Consider the following 23,655-nt stretch of genomic DNA (forward strand, 5'->3'; position numbering starts at 1 on the left):
TCTCCCCCCTTCTGCAATTACAAATTGTCCTTGTCCAGCGCTTCCACAGTTGCACAGAATCGCGACAATCGGTTTAGGTTCAGGTACCTCATTCAAGTTTGAACACAGAACAGCGGGAACAAACGTTACGGTCAGTAGAAACTCTCGCACTTCGTTGAGTGATAATTACATAATTACAATAAATATATTCAGTGTTATAAACCAGCATGATACGTGTAAGTTATTTGCAGTACATTACCGACGGTAAACAGTTGATAGTTGCGGTAGCTGATAACAAACCGGCAAACATAAAGCGGCGTACTCGCACCAAACAACCGTTACCCTGAGCAGATTGTACAGCTAAAATCAGTTAGTTGAAGAAATCCTGTCCTAGTGGGAACGGCGCGGTATTCTCTTTGTTACACCCCTTGAAGGGAAGTTTGAAGTCAGTTGCTGTGAATATCAGTGAATATCCTCAGCCCTCATCAAAATTTATTTTATTTTTTACAGTAAGGATGTAGTTAAAAATGATGCCCCTTGTCCATAGTGCATGACTAGACATCCAAAGATAAGAGTTCCATCCTACGGACATTTTCAGTGTCTTCTCGCTTTATCATTCACCAAATATGAACCCAACTGAGCCTTTGTGGGACGTTCAGCAATGACGCTGATAACTAGACAGCATCTTCCACTTCCCCAAGATTGATTTGACTGACTTACTTATAGAACAGTGGCTCTAGTTCGTAGTCATCCTGCAGAATCTGTGTGTTCCGTATATGATGTGGTAGCCAGGCCACAGCGTATATGGGCCATTCAGTGTACTCCTGGTCCAACACACTATTAAAACTATTCTTCCTTCTTTCCTTTCTTCATTCATTCCTTCCATCCTTCTTCTTAGCTATGGGGACAAGATGTGTGCTGTGTCATCCACATATAGCACAAAATGGCGATATTCCCCGATTCTCTTTACATCTCCATGGATATCTTCTGTTTCCCAAGCTCCTAATCGCCTACTGTTGGAAAAGCAACATCTTGGGTTAAAAATGTCCACTAAAGGCATGTGAAAGAGTTAACATGGTTATTGGCTCGTAATTCCATTGGAAATGGAACTGGCTCTTCCATTGGGCTTAATGCGTTGACCACCATGATTTAAAAATAATAACATTATTTGTCTTTTATTTTCAGGGAATTTGGTTATCTGTTGTTTCTGTTAGCATTTCCTTCATGCATGTCCCAGGGTATGTAGCTAACGCTTTTCCCTTCAGTGGAACAGCAGTGTTATCACTATGTTATGAATTGAGATTTGGGCATCGCTGGCAGAAGATATGGCGTAGCACAGGCTGGGAGATGAACACAGGTTCGGTGATTACACGGATCGCATTTTCATGCTTCTTTGCATTTTATTACCTGTGAATGACTACCTCTGTGTTCTTTATCGAATGGTGGGCTAGGCCTTGTTGACCATTCCCAGGCAATAGCGTCATTACCTTTTTATCTATAAATCAATACAGCGTAAATTGCCTTTCTACCATATCCTATACCGTATTCACAGAAACTGTTTTTTTTCTTTGTTCTTCCCTTCCCTTTATTTTTCATCTGTTCCATTTGAGAGCTCCCAGTTAATTAAACACATGGACTGTAGAAGTGTGGTTCTAGATTACCCAGAATTCAATGCCCTAGACCCTGAAAGCCTGCTATCCCCTTCATTTTCTGTTGGAGGCTGACCTATCCCATGGTTCATTGGAGAACAAAAGACACATTCCCTAATAATATTTATCATTGTGTACGATTTGATATTTAATCATTGCTGCTTGTCGTGAGTAAATTCAGGAAGTTGACTTACAGTGAAAGTGGGATGGTTTATGTTCTTTTTATTTATTAATGCATTCCACAAGCTTTACCTAGCCTACTTTTTTCATTGAATTTCCTTAGCAGATGCTATTATCCAGAGTGACACACTGCTTACGATTTCTTTTCCAAACACGGAGATTTATTATACAGCTTAGTTCTTGGGTTTTTACCTGCAACCTTTCAGGTACTAAGCCTGACTAATGATCTGTGCCACACTATGTATTTGTATACCGGTGTATTTTTTCATACATTTAATATTATTTTCTTCTTGTTCACATTCCTCTTCTGTGAGACCGGCTTGATTTATGTTTGGGGCAGCACTGGCCTTGTACAGATCACTTGCTGTCACGCTGCAAATTAGCACCTGGAGAATTCGTTCGGTTACTCTTTTTTTTTTTTATGGGTGATGCGTCAGCTGGCTTTGACCGAACGGTGATGTGCGGAATCCCGGTGCCTCACCCCCACCCCCCCCCCCACCCCCCGGAGCTGCCGGTTCTGAAGAGGCTGTAAATTCATATCTGAAGACGGCCAGATGCTCCTGTTTACTCTCGGGCCATAAAACTAGATTGGATAACGGCTTGTTGTGTTGCTTCATATTTTAAACCACGGGGTCCATGTCTATACAGTATGCTTGTCTATACAGTACGCCTGTCTATACAGTATGCTTGTTTATGCAGTACGCCTGTCTATGCAGTATGCTTGTCTATACAGTACGCCTGTCTATGCAGTATGCTTGTCTATACAGTACGCCTGTCTATGCAGTATGCTTGTCTATACAGTACGCCTGTCTATACAGTACGCCTGTCTATACAGTACGCTTGTTTATGGAGTACGCTTGTCTATACAGTATGCTTGTCTATACAGTACGCTTGTTTATGGAGTACACTTGTCCATACAGTACGCCTGTCTATACAGTATGCTTGTTTATGGAGTACGCCTGTCTATACAGTATGCTTGTCTATACAGTACGCTTGTTTATGGAGTACGCTTGTCTATACAGTACGCCTGTCTATACAGTACGCTTGTCTATGCAGTACGCTTGTCTATGCAGTACGCTTGTCTATGCAGTACGCTTGTCTATGCAGTATGCTTGTCTATACAGTACACTTGTCTATGCAGTACGCTTGTTTATGGAGTACGCCTGTCTATGCAGTACGCTTGTCTATGCAGTATTCTTGTCTATACAGTACACTTGTCTATGCAGTATGCTTGTCTATGCAGTATGCTTGTCTATACAGTACGCCTGTCTATACAGTACGCTTGTCTATACAGTATGCATATGTATACAGTACACTTGTCTATGCAGTATGCCTGTCTATGCAGTATGCCTGTCTATGCAGTACACTTGTCTATGCAGTACGCTTGTCTATGCAGTATGCCTGTCTATGCAGTATGCCTGTCTATGCAGTATGCCTGTCTATGCAGTATGCCTGTCTATACAGTATGCCTGTCTATACAGTAGCCTATGTCTGTCTATGCAGTACACTTGTCTATGCAGTACGCTTGTCTATACAGTAGGCCTGTCTATGCAGTATGCCTGTCTATGCAGTATGCCTGTCTATGCAGTATGCCTGGCTATGCAGTATGCCTGGCTATGCAGTATGCCTGGCTATGCAGTATGCCTGGCTATGCAGTATGCCTGTCTATGCAGTATGCATATGTATACAGTATGCTTATCTATGCAGTACGCTTGTCTATACAGTATGCCTGTCTATGCAGTATGCCTGGATATGCAGTATGCCTATACCCTCCTGGGTCCTAGTGTTTTAGTGTTTGTGACGTAATACAAGGGCCTTGAATGTCGCTGTGAAAATGTTTTTATATATATTATGCATTTTATTTTTATTGAATGGCCCTTGGTGTGTAACTGTCAGCATAGTAGAGTGCTTGGTTTGTGAGATTAGGTCCAGGGGCTCATGGTCCCCTACAGGTGACTGAAATGAATTACTGGGCCTTGGGAGGATAGTACCAAACCTATTCCATTATGCTCCTAAAAACATTAATTTTTCTTCATTTTGAGGCACTGTGATAAAATAATCTTTTTCTATGTCTACATTTGTTATCTTTTTATCAATAATTAGGCTAGTTGGGGCATAGTGCCGCACTAGTGGACTGGAATCAGAATAGACTGTTTAACATAATGCTTTCACTTTAGCCCTGAAACGGGTTTAACCGTTCAAGGTGTTACCAAAATGTGATGAGAATGTTCTTAACTGAACATTCTAATGCTGATGTAACACTCACTGCTGGTAATTGACTACTGGTAATTGATGTATCAGTGACTACTTCGTACTCCTTTTTTAATTTAAATGCCGCTTTTGTCGATTAATAGTAAATCACAGTAAATCTGGATCTTAATTTTCAGCGTTGGTGGAAGCGGTGTAAGTTGTGCATTTGAAATTAAAGGCAGGGTGGTATGAAGGTGTGATTCATTATTACACACCGAAGTTCCAGAACACGGTTTACCCTTCAACTGCAGCCATGCAGAACTTCATGCTTCTCCTCAACCAAATTAACGTGTCAATGGCGACCATTTATGGTACAATCAATTTGCAGTAAATCCCATTTACAATATGCGCCTGTGAAAACTGCATTACTCCAAACAGTAGGACTTCGAAAGGGAATTTTCTGCCACAGTTATAAAGGCACGCATGCACGCACACCAATGAGAATTTGCACTAAAAAATCGTTTTGATATCGAACCTTCACTCATTATAATTTTCTTTACAGCCATTTTGCTTTTTACTTTTTGCTGACAGAATATGCTCTCTCCCTCTCTCTCTCTCTCTCTATCCCTCTCTCCCCATTTCTATCTCTCCCTCTCCCCCTCCCCCCCTCCCTCCCTCTCCCCCCCTTTCTGATGTCGCTCTATCGCTCCGCTGGATAGTCAGACTCGCGCAGGACGCCGCGGCTGGCTAACGGAGCAGACGTAGCGGTCTGAGGCGCCGCCGCCGTTCCCCCTGAGACCCATAATGAATGCAGAGTGGGCATCGCTGTGCGTGCGGACTGGGCGCGTGCAGAAGGAACGTTCCGGACTCCGATTCCCAGGTGGGCTGGCGCTGTAGTTCCTTTGAGTGACAGGTGCTTGACCCCAGCTGCTTCTGCATTCCCCCAAGCCCCCCCCTTTGCTTTAATATGTAAAATGTACACCGGCTGCCCTGGATAAATAAATAATAACAATAATTATAATTCACCACAAATAGTGTACAACCACCCATTCATCCATCCATCCATTATCCATACCCGCTTATCCCGGGCAGCGTAACGGGGGTGCTGGAGCCTATCCCAGCATGCATTGGGCGAGAGGCAGGAATGCACCCTGGACAAGCCACCAATCTATCGCAGGGCACACACACCATTCATACACCATTCACTCTCATACTCATAATCAAAACTATACAGTCTACTGCAAACATTTTATCTTTTGTGCTATATTTCATTTAATTACTCGAATGCCTATGAGGTACATTTTTTATTAATAATTATGATCGTATTCTATGAAAAATTGATTCAGCTAGATGGCGTGCTTTAAAACATACAAAGCAGAGGATATGACAGTGGCATGTGTTGGGAAAGGCCTATATCACACAGCTCTGTGTTCATTGGACGTGAGCGAGGGCTCAGCCTAAGCCTCGTTCGGTTAGCGTTCGTAAACTCTGGTCTGGGGAGCGAAAATAGGCCATTTACAGGCTCCCCTCGCTTAAAAATCACAACCACGGTCCTTTTGGGAAATTATGTGTGCGCGCGTGTGTGTGTGTGTGCGCGCGGTGTGTGTGCGGAGCGTGTGTGGGGTGTTTCGTTGAGGTGTGCAGCGCATGTGTGTGCGCGTGTGCGTGAGTGTGTGTGTGTGGGGGTGTGTGTGTGTGGGGGTATGTGTGTGTGTGTGTGTGTGCATGCGTGTGTGCGTGTGTAAGTATGAAATCACCCCAGCGTTTATTTTCCAGTGGTGGTAGGTAGCACTTCAGTAAAATTGGACATTTTCATATTTGCTTTTGAATTTGTAAGGGCAAAAAGCACACACTGCACTAAACAGTCCTTTCACTCCATCTATCATACTTCACATAATGTGTCGCATACTGTGCAATATTGTAACAAACAATGTTAAAGTGAACCCATATGCGCATTTTGTATTTTATTCCTGCGTATAGGTAACTACCAAAGTAAAGAAAAAAACTGGATTAAATATGGGATACGAAGTATATTGAAAGCAGGTGCTTCCACACAGGTGTGGCTACTGGAGTTATTTAAGCAGTTAGCATCCCAGCACACTCACAGCTGTGTGTAAAACCACAGGGCTGGCCTAGTTACGCATTATTTTGGTTACTATGGCGAGATCTCCATGGTTTTGAAAGAGGGGTGGTCGTTGGGGCATATTTGCCAGGGGCTTTTGTGCATAAGACTGCTGAACTTTCTGTTTGATGGGGAACAGTGGCTAAGGTGATGTCCAAGGTAAAGACATCAGAAACTAGGGGCAAGTGTGGTTGAAACTCTTTACCCCTTGACCATGATGTCCATACATTGGTTTGAAATGCGAGGGAAAATGGCTCAACTACCCAACCGTGTTCATGGAGATCTCCTGTCCTGTAGGTTTTCGCTCCAAACCTTACAAAGCCACACCTCATTCAACAGCCAGAGATCTGCATTGAGCTGCTAATTAGGAGAAGCAGGTGTGCCAGATTAGGGTTGAAATGAAAACCTGCAGGACTGTAGATCTCCAGGAACAGGGTTGGGCTGCCCTGATCTAGGGCGGAAGCCGGCATTTTTGTCGAGAGCAGCCCATCGAGAACCTTGCAGAGTTGACCCTATGGTTGGTGTTTCTGTTTATGTTGGCAGTTATCTATGCTGTATGTAGTTCAACACTCTTACGTTATCGACTTAATTATGATTCATCTCTGCACTATAGGCAGGCAAATTGTTGTCATTTTTTTCTCAGCAGGTCGCTTCTGCCTAATGTTGCTTCCCGCTGTTCGGGACCGTGCGTTTGTGCGTGTGATATACGAGCCGCGGTGCGATCTGTATTTAAGCGCTGTTTCTTGAGGCGGCACTGTGGTGCAGTCGGATAGCACTGTCGCCTCACCACAAGAATGGCCAAGATTTGAATCTGTGTGGATTTCACACAGAGGGGGTGGGAGTGGGGTGGGGGGTGGGGGAATTACCAGGGCGTTGCTGTAAAGGAGCATGTGTGCTCGGTCAACCAAGCCTGTATATATAAAGGTTAAATTAAAATAAAAACTCTTTCAGAGGATGGTTGTTAAAAAAATGATTATTTTTTTTGGTGTGAAATGACTTTGATTGTTAAGTACTCTGTGTAGACATGCAGTGGGCAGAATGCCGCAGAGTTCTCATTCCGCGTTGAGACGTTTGGAGGGGTGCCGATTGTGATTTTCCCCGAAATTAACCGCATGCAGCATGCAGGAAGCCACCGGGGGCTGAAACAGGAAGTGGCTCCTCGCATCGCGTGCAGCCTCGTCCCGGGCACCGTTATTTATCACGCTGCCCTCGCACGAGGCAGAACAAAGCGTCTCATTACCGTGTCCAAATTGGCTCATTTTAAACTCGGCTGAGAAGAAAAATCTAATAATCCGGCCCGCGCTGGCTGAGCGGACGTCTCCGCTAATCGAACCGCAAATGCGTTCTGCGCTTCGTTTTCAGACGCCAGAACGAACACTTCAGTTTTTGTTTGTTCTCTTTTTAGTTTTTGTTTGTTTGGTTTGTTATGGTAATTCACATTTGCCGGTGGATGAAACAAACTAAAAATGTGTCGGACATGAAAGGATGTGACTCCTCCCTCCATCCCTCTCTCCCTCTCTTCCTCCCTCCATCCCTCTCTCCCACCCTCCCTCTACTCTGAGGACAGGAGAGAGTGAGGTGTGGAAAGGTGCAACATTTGTGCAAAATGGCGGGCTGGGGGTACACTGCCAGCGGCCCCCACAGGTGTGTAAATGTGACGAGAAGAACAGCAGGAACAAGAAGGGGGGGGGTGGGGGAACCTGTTAATTTCATACTATTTTTAAGAGAGGAAATGCCCTGTTTGTCACTTTAACAGAGAGTGTTTCGCCATTACCTGCAGCCTCTGGTAGGGACTAGGCTGTAACGAACAATACTGAGTATGAATCAGAGGCATTCACTGTATGTTTATGTTCTACAACGGCAGTGCCCTGGTCACACCACCTTTGCCTGAATACAGTGTGCAGTTCTGGGTGCTGTACTACAAGGGAGGCTCTGGAAAATGTTTAAGGAAGAGGAACTAATTTGGTTCCTGGTATAAAATGTAAGTCATAAGTGAAATCTTAAGATCTGCAATCTCTTCAAGCGCAGTAAGTCTAAGGGGAGATAAAAGGTTCTTGCATATTAAAATGAAAAAGACTGAGTTAATTGGTGAGGGTGTTGACCTGCGTTGCTTGTTTGTGGGATGGATAAGGTCAGTGTTGTTCTCCTCTTACCATTGCCAGACTACTCCTGCTCTGTGGATGAGATTTTTCATCTTGAAAGATGCTCTTCTGTACAGGAAAGGAATGGTTTAACATGTAGATTCAGATGGTGACTCAGTAGCAATCAGTAATGACTGACATAAACCTTGCCTTATAATGGTATGAGTGCATCCAAACCATGTCAGGAAAATGCACTCACACCGTTATGAAAACACCGTCACTACTGAAATACTGTTTATATCTCACTTTTTGGCCACTATCTGTACATACTGTATGACATGCATATCTTCCTGCTAACACTTTAGTACCACAAACCTACACATGCGCTCAGAGGTTAAGACCATAGCTTTGCTTTTTAATTTTCCAAAATGTTATTTTATTAAACAACCGAGTGGACTGAACAAAGTACTGTCGGCGTCGGCTGTGCCTTATGTGAAGTGCTTTTGATCTTTACAAGTGGCTTGACCTTTAGCATCAGAATAAAAATAGCATTTTAATGAACGGGAGTGAAAGAGCCACAGAGAAATTTCCCAGAAGGCACTGATGAATATGATGACAAGATAACAAGGGCAGACGTACGAGAGGTGTTGGAGGCCTTTCAGATCAGTCCTGTCTTTCTGCGAGAGAAATAAACTTAAAACACTAAGGCTTGCCTGGTCTAACATGCATCTAAAAGTGCTGAGCTTCCATAATACGTTATCGATCATCACCGGCGAGGGTTTGATCCAACGCGGTGTGGACGCAGTAGCAGTAGGCTATCTATCGCCTGACATCACCGGCGAGGGTTTGATCCGACGCGGTGTGGACGCAGTAGCAGTGGGCTATCTATCTCCTGACATCACCGGCGAGGGTTTGATCCAACGCGGTGTGGACGCAGTAGCAGTAGGCTATCTATCCCCTGACATCACCGGTGAGGGTTTGATCCAACGCGGTGTGGACGCAGTAGCAGTAGGCTATCTCCTGACATCACCGGCGAGGGTTTGATCCAACGCGGTGTGGACGCAGTAGCAGTAGGCTATCTATCCCCTGACATCACCGGTGAGGGTTTGATCCAACGCGGTGTGGACGCAGTAGCAGTAGGCTATCTATCCCCTGACATCACCGGTGAGGGTTTGATCCAACGCGGTGTGGACGCAGTAGCAGTAGGCTATCTATCTCCCGACATCACCGGCGAGGGTTTGATCCAACGCGGCGTGGACGCAGTAGCAGTAGGCTATCTATCTCCTGACATCACTGGCGAGGGTCTGATCCAACGCGGTGTGGACGCAGTAGCAGTGGGCTATCTATCTCCTGACATCACCGGCGAGGGTTTGATCAAACGCGGTGTGGACGCAGTAGCAGTAGGCTATCTATCTCCTGACATCACCGGCGAGGGTTTGATCCAACGCGGTGTGGACGCAGTAGCAGTAGGCTATCTATCTCCTGACATCACCGGCGAGGGTTTGATCCAACGCGGTGTGGACGCAGTAGCAGTAGGCTATCTATCTCCTGACATCACGGGCGCGGGTTTGATCCAACGCGGTGTGGACGCAGTAGCAGTAGGCTATCTATCTCCTGACATCACTGGCGAGGGTTTATCCAACGCGGTGTGGACGCAGTAGCAGTGGGCTATCTATCTCCTGACATCACCGGTGAGGGTCTGATCCAACGCGGTGTGGACGCAGTAGCAGTGGGCTATCTATCTCCTGACATCACCGGCGAGGGTTTGATTCAACGCGGTGTGGACGCAGTAGCAGTAGGCTATCTATCTCCTGACATCACTGGCGAGGGTCTGATCCAACGCGGTGTGGACGCAGTAGCAGTAGGCTATCTATCGCCTGACATCACCGGTGAGGGTTTGATCCAACATGGTGTGGACGCAGTAGCAGTAGGCTATCTATCGCCTGACATCACTCAAACTGTGAACAATAAAGTCGTACAGAATAAAAGGATCAGGCCGTGAGCCGTGAGCTGTGAGCTGTGAGCCGTGAGCCGTGAGCCGTGAGCTACGTGAGCCTTGGGATGCCGGAGGCTGTGGCGAGAGCCTGAGCTGTCTGAGCTGAGAGCTGTGAGCTGAGAGCTGTGAGCTGTGAGCTGTGAGCTGTGAGCTGTGAGCCGTGAGCCGTGAGCTGTGAGCTGTGAGCTGTGAGCTGTGAGCTGAGAGCTGTGAGCTGTGAGCTGAGAGCTGAGAGCTGTGAGCTGTGAGCTGTGAGCTGTGAGCTGTGAGCTGTGAGCTGAGGCGTCAGCAAGAAATGATTCTTCTGGCTCGCTGAGGACTTGGGAGAAAAAATCATTATCTGAGCCCTTCGGGGGATGTCACAGGCAGGTGGGCAGAGATGCCTGAGAATCCGCTTCGTCTCGTATGTTTCACATCAAACGGCTGGCTGCGGGCCCGTTTTCTGCTTTTTTTCCTCTTTCTCCTGGGAAGCACCCCCTTTTCCTGGAGCCTAATGTTTGCACTCTGTCAGACATTACACTTTTAATTTGCACTTTGCATTGGGCTACGACTAAGCGACGGTTTTTCTTCCTCTGTTTGCTTTTTTTCCTGGACTCGACTCGATCGGCTCTCCTTCTGCTTTCTCCCGGAGCAGACGTTTCTCGGAGAAGCGAGATCTTGCGGCTCGTTAAAATGTGCCGAGTTTGCGCGATGCAACAGAAACCACCCGGGCAAGAGTGGTGCTCAAAGGAGCTAGCACAGTGTGTGCGTGCATGTGCGTGCGTGTCTGTGTGTGAGCGTGCGTGTGTTTGTGCGTGCGTGCATGCGTGCATGTGTGTGTGAGTGTGTGCGTGTGTGGGCGGGTGTGTGTGTGTGTGTGTGTGTGTGTGTGTGTGTGTTGTGTGTGTGTGTGTGTGTGTGTGTGTGTGTGTGTGTGTGTGAGCATGTGTGGGCGGGCTGGTGTGTGTGTCTGTGTCTGTCTGTGTGTGTGTGAGCATGAGTGTGTCTGTGTGTGAGAGAGTGTGTGTGTGTGTGTGTGTGTGTGTGTGTGAGCATGAGTGTGTCTGTGTGTGAGAGAGTGTGTGTGTGTGTGTGTGTGTGTGTGTGTGTGTGTGAGCATGAGTGTGTCTGTGTGTGAGAGAGTGTGTGTGTGTGTGCATGTGCGTGCGTGTCTGTGTGTGAGCGTGTGCGTGTTTGTGCGTGCGTGCGTGCATGTGTGTGTGAGTGTGTGCGTGTGTGGGCGGGCGGGTGTGTGTGTGTGTGTGAGAGCATGTGTGGGCGGGCGGGTGTCTGTGTCTGTGTCTGTGTCTGTGTCTGTGTCTGTGTGTGTGTGTGTGTGTGTGTGTGTGAGCATGAGTGTGTCTGTGTGTGAGAGTGTGTGTGTGTGTCAGTGTGTGTGTGCGTGCACGCATATACATCTATACTGTACGGACATATACATTTCTTCACATATAAAAAACCAGACAGAGAATGTCCGGTAATGTTAGATGTACACTATATGACCAAAGGTATCTGGACACCTCTTGGCCTGGGGCTGTTTTTCATGGTTTGGGCTAGGCCCCTTAGTTCCAGTGAAGGCAAATATAAATGCTACAGCATACAATCACATTCTAGACAATTCTGTGCTTCCCCGACAGTTTGGGGGAAGGCCCGTTCCTGTTCCAGCATGACAATGCCCCTGGGCACACAGCGAGGTCCATATAGAAATGGTTTTGTTGAGAACGGTGTGGAAGAACTTGACTGGCCTGCACGGAGCCCTGACCTCAACCCCATCCAACACCTTTGGGATCAATTGGAAAGCCAACTGTGAACCAGACCTAATCACCCAATCAGTGCCCAAACTCTCTAATGCTCTTTTGACTGAATAGAAGCTAATCCACGCAGCAATGCTGTAGTATAAATCTGGTATGAAGCCATCTCGCATAAAGCCTTCCCAGAAGAGTGGAGGTTGTTACGGCAGCAGAGGGTGGACCAGCTCCATATTAAATATTCAACGGCCATAATGTCGGATGAGAACTTGGGTGTCGGGCGTACGCATACTTTTGGCCGTGTGGTGTATCTTAGGAGACAGGAAGCTGTCAGAGTCTCAGCGGGAGTGCATGAGCGCTCGTGCTCTCAGTGCTAAAACCCCGCTGTGCTGCGCTCTTTAGACCAGACTCAATCCCCCGATAAAGCGAATCCCGGGGATGACTTTCGGACCGCTTCATCCTCCGTAATGATGCTGTTTTTTATTTTTTATTTATTTTTTTACAAGCTAACGGCAGGTTCCACTGCGGATTTCCATGGAAGCGAAAGCTCAGCAGCTCTGACTGAGAGACGCGTTAAGAATCCGTGGGAATGAAATCACACGGCGCGCTTGACACTTCACCGCGCTCCGGCGCTGCGGAGCGAGCGTGTGTCAAAGAGGGAAAGGCTCAGCAATCCCAGAATGCCTTGCTGCACGGAGGCGACTCCTCTCCGCTCTGTGCTGTAAAATGTCGGTCGATTTGTCGACTTTCTAGCTCCCCCCCCTGCCTGAGAACTCTTCAGTATAATCTATGCCAGAGTGTGTGGGAGGAGAGTTACTATGACTATAACGCTCTAACCCTCAGGTGCCGAGGTGCTGTCTGTTGTCTGCTCCAATAATTCCCGGTGGTAAATTATGTCTGATCTACGCTGCGCTGAAATGACCGTAGGCACTGAACTGGACCGGCTAGTCAGTTTGTTGGTTCGTAAAAGGACAGCGCCATTATCTGTGTGAATGAAGTGAATGAGAAAATAAGGCTCCCCTTTACTCAACGCTGACACATCCTTCGCTGGGTAAGGACAAGCCACGCCCTTTTGTTTGTTTATAAGGAGAAGGGAAAGGCTTCTTCTTATTGTATCTTAAAGCACAGCGTTCCACAGCCAGGCTGTTCATGCTCTATTTATTTTTTTTTAAACGCAGCTGTCGACATAAAATATGAATCCCAAGAATAGTGTGAGTTCAGCCATGTGTTTGACATCATAAATACTTTAGAACCATCTTTGAATAAATAATGCCGTACACTCATAATATTTTGGAATTTAAATGGGTTGGTGAAAATATGGATAATTGCTTCATTACAGGAAATGTATTTGAATTTCTTCAAAAAGGCCCAATGATTTTTTTTTTTTATTATGTATTTTTATCTAGGGTGCGTTTATATCAGCCTGGCAATGTGTAATGCTTTCCATTCAAATGTAAAATACAAGCAGACTATCGACCACAATGCAACCATGATATGAACGATTCATGTACAAACATGCTGGAAATTAAAATGGATACACATACTGGAGATGTGCTGTGTCATAAAGTAGTTAAGTACTTGCCCTTGTATTGAGGGTTTGATATCCAGGTAGCGCACTACTGTTGTACCCTGAGAAAGGTTTCTCAACCTGAAGTGCTTCAGTAAAATATCCAGCTGTATAAATCTATCAAATGTAATCTTTGTAAAATTCTCTGGATACAAGTGACTGCTGAAATCCTGAAATGCACAGTTTTACTTAAAAGAAGAATGTTATTGTGTTCCCAATCATTGGCATTATTAAACACAATAAAAATTAAAAAGGTGGATATCCATTCGACTGTACTGTGTTGTTTGGAAGCTGCTGAGATGTACTTTGTGACAGTACACTGACCCCTGGGGGGTGTTGGGGATGGGTTTGGTGGGGGCGGCGAGGGGGGGGGGGATGTGGGGGCGAGGGGGGGTTATCCTGGGTAGGGGCGGGTGTGGACATGGGGGTGAGGGGGGTGGCTTCTCCTCAGAGACTTCATCTCTGCGTTTTCCAGTTCACTCAGCGGCTGCCTCTGTGGCGGCTGTGCTCTGTGCTGCGGGGGGGAGATGGTGCTGAAACTCGCTACTCTGTTGTCAGCAGAGAGATTAGACACACAAACCCTCTCCCGCTGTGCCTGTGAAATTCTTTTAATGCGTTTTTCAAAATGTTCATATCATTCCCGCAAACTGGTGAATCTGCTTCTGAAACCAAACGTATCTCTTATTAAAAATTATGTGAGAACATTGTGATATGATAGGATGTCAGTGTGTGTCCAAGATACCGAATTATGAAGTAATGTTCTCTATTGCTCATAGTAAAAGAGAAACGGCAAACTGAATAATTCAGTAGCGAGTCAGTTGTCTGATTTGCCAGGTATAGCCCTGCAGATAAAGCAGGAATGAGGCGGTCTGGTGTAAACAGCTTCACCAGCTCACCCCACTGCTTCCATCCATTAACAGCCTCAGACAGAGAGCCTAGTGTTCAGCCGTGAAAAGACTCGCTCATCTCTCCCCCTCCCACCTTAAGCCTTATTTCTCCCCCTTCCCTCCTTCCTTATACGTGCCTCTTTCTTTCTCTCTTTTACTCACTCGCTATCCCTCCCTTCTTGTTCTCCCGCTGTTCTTTCTGTCTCTAAAAGATGTGTGTGTGTGTGTGTATGTTTATATGCATGTATGAATGTATGAGTGCATGTATGTTTGTTAATGTTTGTATGCATGTATGTATGCATGCAAGTATACATTTATGTATGTTTGTTTGTATGGATGTATGCGTGCAGTCGTGTGTATGTATGTACAGTATGCATGTATGCAGGTACAGTATGTATGTATGCAAGCATGTATGTGTGCCAGTATGTATGAATTTCTGTATGTGTGTATGCATGTATACAGGTGTGTATGTATGGATGCATGTGTGCAAGTATTCTTGCTGTGTGCCTGTGTGTATGTATGTATGCATGTATGGCTGTATGTATGGCTGTGTGTATGTACGAGTGCATGTATGAATGCATGCATGGCTGTGTGTATGTACGAGTGCATGTATGAATGCATGTATGGCTGTATGTATATGTGTGCAACTGTGTCTGTATGTATGTATGCATGCATGCATGCAGGACTGTGTGTATGTATGAGTGCATGTATAAATGCATGTATGTATGGCTGTGTGCCTGTATGTATGTATGTATATATACGTATGACTGTGTGTATGTACGAGTGCATGTATAAATGCATGTATGGCTGTGCGCATGGCTGTATTTATGGCTGTGTGCCTGTATGAGTGCATGCATGTCTCGGCAGCAGAGCAGCAGCAGGGCTGTGCTTTAGCGAACCCCCACATGTGTGATTCATTTGGCAGCCGTAATGTCACTCTGTTCCCCTGGCTGGGCAGCGGGGGCCCGGGACAGCCGGCTGTACGCGGGGAGACGTATTAGCGTCCCAGAGCAGATGACTGAGGGGGGGAAGCCTGTCTCTCTGATTTATTCCGAGTGCACAAACACCCCGCTGCCCCCCTCCCCCCTCGCTCCCCGCACTCCATTTTATGGCTGAGCGTTGTCAGTCCCGATGGCATCACTCGGGGTTTGCATCAGAGCAGCGGGGTGTGAGGCAGAGAGCGGCGCTTTGTTTACAAACTCATCAGTCTGCTGTCGTTGCAGGAGGCGAAAATTTAAATAAAAAAATAAAAGCAAATCGAGCCGCTGTGCAGAAAGGGGGAGGAGCCTGATCCGAAATCAGCCTGGCTGGTTCTGTGTTGTAAAGAAAGGGAAACGTGTCGTCACCCTGCTTTTTTACCACACCGGCGCTGCTGAGCCATCGATCGGACGGCACCGCCCGCCGCTTAGCTTTTCCGTGTCACCGATCTACCGATCCGTCTTTGGCAAACCCCAGAATTCTCGAAAACGGAGGTGGGACCACTCGATTTCCCACCTTGTGAAGACAATTGGCGTCACGGTTATCTGAATAAGAACTGGACGGCGGGGTGCTATGCACAGGAGGATCCTCGGCACGGAAACGCGCGATTGAGGTGTCAAACACCTGACTTTTATGCGTAGCCGTATGGTTTATTCACATGCTAACTGCCGCTTAGCGAGCTTTCATTACTATTGCATTATGCTGGTATATGCAGAATGTAAGTACCCTCCTGGCAGTGCTTTTGGTCTCGGCTTCCTATTGCGGCCACGATTGTGCTCAGTGTTTTCAGTAATGCAGGAAGGGGATACCATGTTAATGTTTTCTCCCCTGTGAAAGGTGGCTGGGAATGTACGGGGCCGCTATCATATTCCGACCCCAAGCCTCACTTATCTTGCACTGCCATGAGCCTGGCTAAGGGGGTTATCCAGCAGAAAAACACGGCATTAACGAACTTGTGAACTTATAGTTAACTTGCTGAATGAATACATTTCTACCCGCTGAAAGTGGCAGGTATGAGGACTGAGGGGGAGATGGACTGAAACTATTAGTCGGCCATTTTACTGTGGCCGATCACATGCTTGCGATATGTTACCCCGGTATGTTAATATGCTTCTCAATGACACGTCCATGAAACGAATCCAGAGGAGCGATGCAAAACGTAGCAAACGTTCAGAGTGGACTTCATGCTTAATGGACAGAACCTTTGAAGTGAAACAGAATGACCTGCGCATCGAACATGCCCTCGTTTATGCTAATATTTAGCATGTTTATGCAGATTTTTGACTCCCCCCCCCAGGCAGTTTTTTCATCAGGAATACGTCAGTCCAAACTCACGCAAAAGACACTCTCAGCATTGGGGGTAGTTTTTTAGCTGCTAATTTTTCAAGGTGAATCACATGCTTTCGCTACGTTGCTTTTCAAGGATTTCTTTAGCCTCAGATTAGCTTGCTTAAGGCTAGCCCTTCAGTTTACTATACCATTCTAGTAGAGTGTTTGGGAGTAGTTTACCAAATACTAGTGGTTAAACTAGTATTTTTTAATGACATCTTGCAGCAGTTTGCTGGTAGTTCAACTACTTTCTACATTTTGAGTTATCGTTATTTAGGTAGTTAACTCTCTCTGTCCTCGCATGCATCGCGTGCGTGTCTTTTTCTTTCACACAACAAGGTGGAATACCTCATTCCACTTCAATTAATATTATTTTTCTCTCTCTGGCCCAACGTGCGTGCGTCCACAAACGGAACGGAGCACCCAACCATAATTTAATAATTCACTAATTCAGAGCAATATAAAATGTGGCCAACTGCAGTTTTACGAGCATATGTTTATCTCCTCGACAGCGTGTCGCTGTGTGCTCGTTAGCAACAAGCTGATGATTCAGAGCGGTGGTCAGTAGTGGAACGGTCCTGCTGGCAGCCAGCGTTACTGCCAGTTCCTGCCGCACGTGGCCGTCGCTACTCTAAACCGGTCCCAGGTGAGTGGCGGCCATTTTTGTTTTTTCTTTGACCAGATTTAAAAGATCAGTCCCATCAGAGCGATGGAAGGGGGGCCTTGATGTGTTTAGTGTGGTTAATTTCCCTCACCCTCAACCTTGGCCGCGGATCTTGGAGGCTCTGAGTCTGTGACGCCTGCTGCCAAACCCACCACCTGTCTGACGGCTCGACTCGCGGCAGGACAGCAGGAAGGCCCGTTGGTTCGAAATCACCATCGCTGTGTTTAAAAACAACAGGCCGGCAATCAAGCCGCTCGGCTAATTCAGTTAGCAGTGGGCCTGGGGACCCGCTCTTCTTCAGCTACTCTCCCCACCATTACAGAGAAATACGATCACACCACTGCTTTACAACAGCAACTAGGCTTTTAAATCAGCACTGGAGCAAAAAAGAAACTAGTCCAGGCTCATCAAGTGAAAAACAAAACATTGTCCTCAAATCAGCCTCCCACAATCTGCTTACTAAAACTGAGCGTTTCATTTATTTATGTATTTATTTATGTGTTTATTTCCCGTTTGACCTCAACTGCGCCGTGAAAAGAAAGCACTGTCGAGTTACATTTCATTAAGGCTTTGCACGCTCTATCAGGCGATGCAAGTGCTAGTTTCATGATGTACGCAAGAAACACTAGAGTGAAGTAGGTCGTGTGCCGAGTGACCATCGATCAGGACTCAACCCGTGAGTAAGCTTGTTCAGCAGAAGTCTACCAGTACAAACTGCAAAATCCCTCTAATCACACCTATCAGACAACAATCCTGAGATACCAACATAATCAATTCTACTAGGTACAGTGACTGAACTATAGGCGGAGGTGGAGGTGCAGCCTGAAGAGATGAGTCTTCAGTCTGCGTTTGAAAGTGTGAGATTCTCGCTGTTCTGACCGTCGGAGTCTTCCACAGCAGGCCAGGACAGCCGCAGACGGAGCGAAGTTGCAGCAGGGAGTAGGTCAGTGCAGACGAGTCTCTGTTTGGTCATGATCCTCTGTGACCCTTTACACTCTGTCGAGTTGACATCCAGGTTTCGTGGGGATGGATATGTAGTCCGTGAGTCACGGTCACTGAAGTGCTGTCGGTATTGAAGGCTGAGGGGAAGCTCATTATCAGCAGAAGTTAGCCGTGATTGAAAGCCCGTACCACTTCATCGTGATGTCCACGCGTTTGGAAGCCCGTACCGCTCGGCCGTGATGTCCACACGTTTGGAAGTCTGTACCGCTCGACCGTGATGTCCACGCGTTTGAAAGCCCGTACCGCTCGACCGTGATGTCCACGCGTTTGGAAGCCCGTACCGCTCGTCCGTGATGTCCACGCGTTTGGAAGCCCGTACCGCTCGACCGTGATGTCCACGCGTTTGGAAGCCCGTACCACTTCATCGTGATGTCCACGCGTTTGGAAGCCCGTACCGCTCGACCGTGATGTCCACGCGTTTGAAAGCCCGTACCGCTCGACCGTGATGTCCACGCGTTTGAAAGCCTGTACCGCTCGACCGTGATGTCCACGCGTTTGAAAGCCTGTACCACTCGACCGTGATGTCCACGTGTTGAGTTTGTGGTGAACGAGCGGTTTCGTCAGAAGCCTTTCATCGAGAGCTGTGCAGAAAAGGTTGTGATGATTGGGCTTTCCTTTATTTAGGCAGTTACCTGTATGCTGGGCACACAGACTAATATATGGTTCCCCTGACTGAATTGATGAAGCAAGTTCCAGCAACTGGACTGCTTTCAGAAAAAAAAGTAGAAAACTTTTTAAAAAACTAAAACTTCTTTTCTCTCTCTCTCTCCACCATATGGAGGATTATTTCAGAGGACATTGCCTTTGTCATGGCTTATATGTGGGGCAGGTACAGGTCTTGCTCCTCTGACGAGAAACCAACAGAATATGTAACACTTTCTTTTATAGGCCCCGGAGTACTAGGTATTTACCAGGTAAATATGAGGTTAAAAAGCACATTATTGGGTAATTACCGGTGTTAATAATAATAATAATAATAATAATAATAATAAATAGATAAATACTTAGAATCTAAAACGGAAATACTTTATTACCTATTTCCTATTATTAATTTATTTTATTACCTCTATTACTGTACCTATCAATTCAAGTGACTCCCTTTGTAGTTATCAAATGCTTAGGTTGGTTATAGCCTATATATGGTTATATAGTTTAATTGTGCACTTCCTAGAAATGCACATACTTTCATGAAAACACCTCTATTAGAATGTGATTATTGTATAATCTTCTGGGAATTACACAATTACACTCTATATAACTAATCTGAACCTTTGCTACCTTATAAGAGGTGTTTCCAAGTATTTCAATTTTAGTTTCTCAGTATGTACCTTTTTGTATTTACCAGTGGTAATTACTCAATTATCTGCTGTTTTTGTCACATGCTTACCTGAAAAAACCCGCCAACTGTAAAAGAATGCAGTATTTTGCCCCCCACCCATCTCCAAATCATTATCTTTTCACATTGAATCTAGTATGACTCCCTCAAAGTGCACACTTTGATAGAGCCCTCTTTTTTTCCCCTCTACCTGTGTAATTATGGCAATTTCACATTTTTTAATTCTGTGGACACAGGGATGATTGACAGCTCAATCCACATTATCTGCCGCACAAAAGCGTTTTGTGGGAAAATCCTGGAGTGCTTTGCCAAGATAGTCCTCGGTCCAGCCGAAGCGGGCTGGGAAAACTTGATAATGGACGTGAAAGCTTTCCGTTTCACAGCCTTGGCGTCCAAAGTAACGTCCTTTGGATCCATGACTCTTTATCAAATACGGACACATTCATTTCTCATTCATCTTTCGAGTGTTTCTATGCTCGGCTTCCCATAATGAACTGCGCTGTATTAACGATGCCAAATTTGAAAACTTGATCCCTTAAGGGGAAAGAAATCGTAGTCATCTGATCCATATGTTACGTTTCAGTGCATAACAGCCTGCATGTAGATGATTCATTTTGAAATTGTGAAAATATTACAAGGAGACATGATCGTGAATGCTGCTGCACACAAACTCATATTCATATTTAATGGGAGTAATGGGGCTCATTCACGAAACATGCGTACGATCACATTTGATCTTAAGCGGCATGTAAGAATGTTTCCAAGAACATTTTGCCATTCATCATTTTTTTCTTATCTGTATTTGTTCATGGATGTTTCCTTATGCAAATAACATGAACAGGAATGCACATAAAATTTACAAACGGTTAGCATTCATCATCTCATACACCTGGGATAAGCACAAAAACAAAGGTCTGCAAGTGTCATGAATCTCTTTTTTCGTAGGAACATTTTTAAGAACATGAGTAAGAATAAAATACGAAAAGTTTTGTGAATGAGGCCCAATGCGTCTGCCTGTAAGGAGCGCTCTCTAATAAAGGGGGAGGGCATGTCTGCAGATAGTGAAGAACACGGTCAGATATCCGGGGGAGTGTATTTTGTTCTGCGTCTCTCAGAGCAGAGCCGCTGATGGTGGTGAGTGTGCCGCGGTTCGAGTCGTTGGGACGTGAGCTGAGGAGCAGATTTATCAGTGATTTACTGCGTTCGGCCCTCCTCGTTAAGCGGCTTCACAAACGGGCGTTAATAACCACGCGCTCGCGGGCTGCTCAAACGCACTCCCCCCTCCCGTCCAAACGCGCCTCCTCGTTTAATTACGCGCTGCAGATGTGAGTGTTCGGTGCCTGTTCAACCTACCGTGTGTAAACCATTCTCTTTCTAAATATTGCTCAGTTTAGTTTAGTTTTTTTTTCCTTCAGATTATCATCAAAACGGCTACATACTCAGCCTGCACTGATCAGGCTCAGCCAAGAGCTGCTTGTATATTGCTGGTATACATACAGTTAATCCATAATGTTTGGGACAAAGACATTTTTTTTTTCTTCTTGATTTGGCTCTGCACTCCACAATTTTTGATTTGTAATCAAACAATTTGCATGTGGTTAAAGTGCAGATTCTCAGCTTTTATTGAAGAGTATTTTGTACATTAGTCAGGTGTGTTCAATTAGTGAGTGCAGGTACAAGAGAGCTTTCAGTATCTAGGATTGATTCAAGGCGTTTGATTGCCTTTGTAGACTGTTAGCAGCATTTGTCATCATGAGGACCCGAGTTGTGTCAATGAAAGTAAAATTAGAGTTAAAAATATGGTTTTAGTCCCATGTAATCTCAAATTTGTGTAAATTAATCAAGGTCCATTTAAATAGTTTGTGTAACCCTACGGTCAGAAATGAAACAGTGTGTCTGTTACTGCAGTTATTCCACAGAGAAAATGTAATACAGTAAAAGGAACAGTAAGGAGGGGAGAATCGGAATAGGCCGAGCGCCTCAATGCGGAAAAGCGGGAATTCTTGTTCTTGGAAGGACGGGCGAATGACTTCAGGCGAGCGGCTTCATAAGGAGGGGGGGAGGGACGGGCGCACGCGGACGATCAGACACACATTACATTACATTACATTACAGGCATTTAGCAGACGCTCTTATCCAGAGCGACGTACAACAAGTGCATAGGTTTCAAGATGTAGAGGCGCAAAAGAAACACTAGAGTGAAGTAAGGATCGTAGTGCCAGAAGTGACCACATCGATCAGGACTCCAACCCTGTAGAGTAAGCTTGTTCAGCAGCAAGAATCCTACCAAGTACAAAGTACAAACTAGCCCTGGAATCACACCTAATCATACAAAAACAATCCTACCAGATACACTAACATAGTCAAATTATCCTAGCTAGGTACAATGAGCTGAACTATAGGCTAGGGAGGGGTGGGGAGAGGTGCAACCTGAAGAGATGAGTCTTCAGTCTGCGTTTGAAAGTGGTGAGATTCTCTGCTGTTCTGACCATCACGGGGAGGTCATTCCACCAGCGAGGGGCCAGGACAGACAGCAGACGGGAGCGGGAAGTGCAGACGCGAAGAGGGGGAGGTGCCAAGCGTCCAGAGGTGGCAGAACGGAGAGGTCTGGCTGGTGTGTAGGGTCTGATGATCCTCTGAATGTACCCTGGTGCTGACCCCTTAGCTGCCTGGTATGCAAGCACCAAGGACTTAAATTTGATGCGAGCCATAACAGGCAGCCAGTGGAGGTCAGTGAGCAGGGGGGTGACATGGGAATGTCTGGGGAGGTTGTAGACCAGACGCGCTGCAGCATTCTGGATGAGCTGCAGGGGTCTGATGGCGGATGCTGGCAGACCAGCCAGTAGCGAGTTGCAGTAGTCCAAGCGGGACAGGACCATCGCTTGAACCAGGAGCTGGGTTGCGTAGGTGGTGAGGAAGGGGCGGATTCTCCGGATGTTGTACAAGATAAGGAGATGACGACGGCGTCTGAGTGTAACTGGGAGGGACGCCGGTGGGCTGCCGGCTGTGCTGACGTGTAGAAACCCGGGACGCCTCACGCGGGCTTCACCGGAGCTCGGGCGCGGCTGGGTTCTCCGCTCTGAAAGCCAGCCCTGCCAGACTGTCCCCCTGTGGAATTGATTTTGGACGCTGACCCGTGAAACTGATTGCAATGCAAAAAAGCACCTTCAGCTGGCGAAGGGAGTCAAGGGGAAGAGCCACATATCAAGTCTGAAGTGAATTAAGAAAAAAAAATCTATTAAAAAAAACTGAAAAAAAAAAAAATCAATTACAGCATTTTTAGGCTAGTGTTGAACCTCCGTTAGACTGTTTGAATTGGTCTTTCGGTTCAGACTCCTTCATAAGGCTTATCATTCTTTCATTCACATCACATGCAGACCCTGATGAGTATGTTCCCTCAAAGCCCGTCTCGTCACTGCGATAGACGAATGTGTGCTTGTGCACGGTGTGGCAAGCTGGGGACGCAACCGAAGATCTACATCATTATTTACACACTCTATAACACATGTTTACCGTCGGTGAACATTTTACACCTTTCTCTACATAACATAGCAACACCCCCCCCCTTTCCCACCCTCCCCCCCCCCTTCCCAATCCAAGACTGCAAACTGGCGAGATTGGCCGAGTTAATTTGTCTGTGTGGAGGGCGCTGGGAAGCCGGAGCGCTCGCAGCAATGTCACTGTGACTTAGCCGAGCGCACTCGGGCTCCGGTGATTAGAGATGAACGTGTCATCTCGGCTCAGGCCGGGGAGAGCGGGGCGGGGGGGGGGGGCCTGTGGGGAGGGATCAAAGTAACACAATCCACTGGCTTTACAGAGGGCATTTATTTAGAGCACGGCCCTCCGGTGCCAGGATGCGCTGATCTGTGCTCTGGATTCCTGGGCTGCTTCCGGTTAGCAGCGAGCAGGGTGGAGTTACCTGCACAGCAAGATTCTGTTATTTTTATTTATTCACTGCAAGCTTTTCA

The 23,655-nt window shown here is 46.3% G+C and overlaps 1 long non-coding RNA gene across 1 annotated transcript; it reads left to right on the forward strand.

Moving 5' to 3' along the window:
* The first annotated feature begins 29 nt into the window (after positions 1-29).
* On the forward strand, positions 30-13,756 carry LOC135236546 (uncharacterized). The gene is made up of 3 exons (XR_010324607.1): positions 30-130; positions 4,722-4,878; positions 12,431-13,756. It is a non-coding gene; the product is annotated as an uncharacterized LOC135236546 (long non-coding RNA).
* The last annotated feature ends 9,899 nt before the right edge of the window (positions 13,757-23,655 follow it).

Source organism: Anguilla rostrata, chromosome 12 (genome assembly GCF_018555375.3).
Source record: "Anguilla rostrata isolate EN2019 chromosome 12, ASM1855537v3, whole genome shotgun sequence".
In the NCBI taxonomy this organism is placed as follows: Eukaryota; Metazoa; Chordata; class Actinopteri; order Anguilliformes; family Anguillidae; genus Anguilla; species Anguilla rostrata.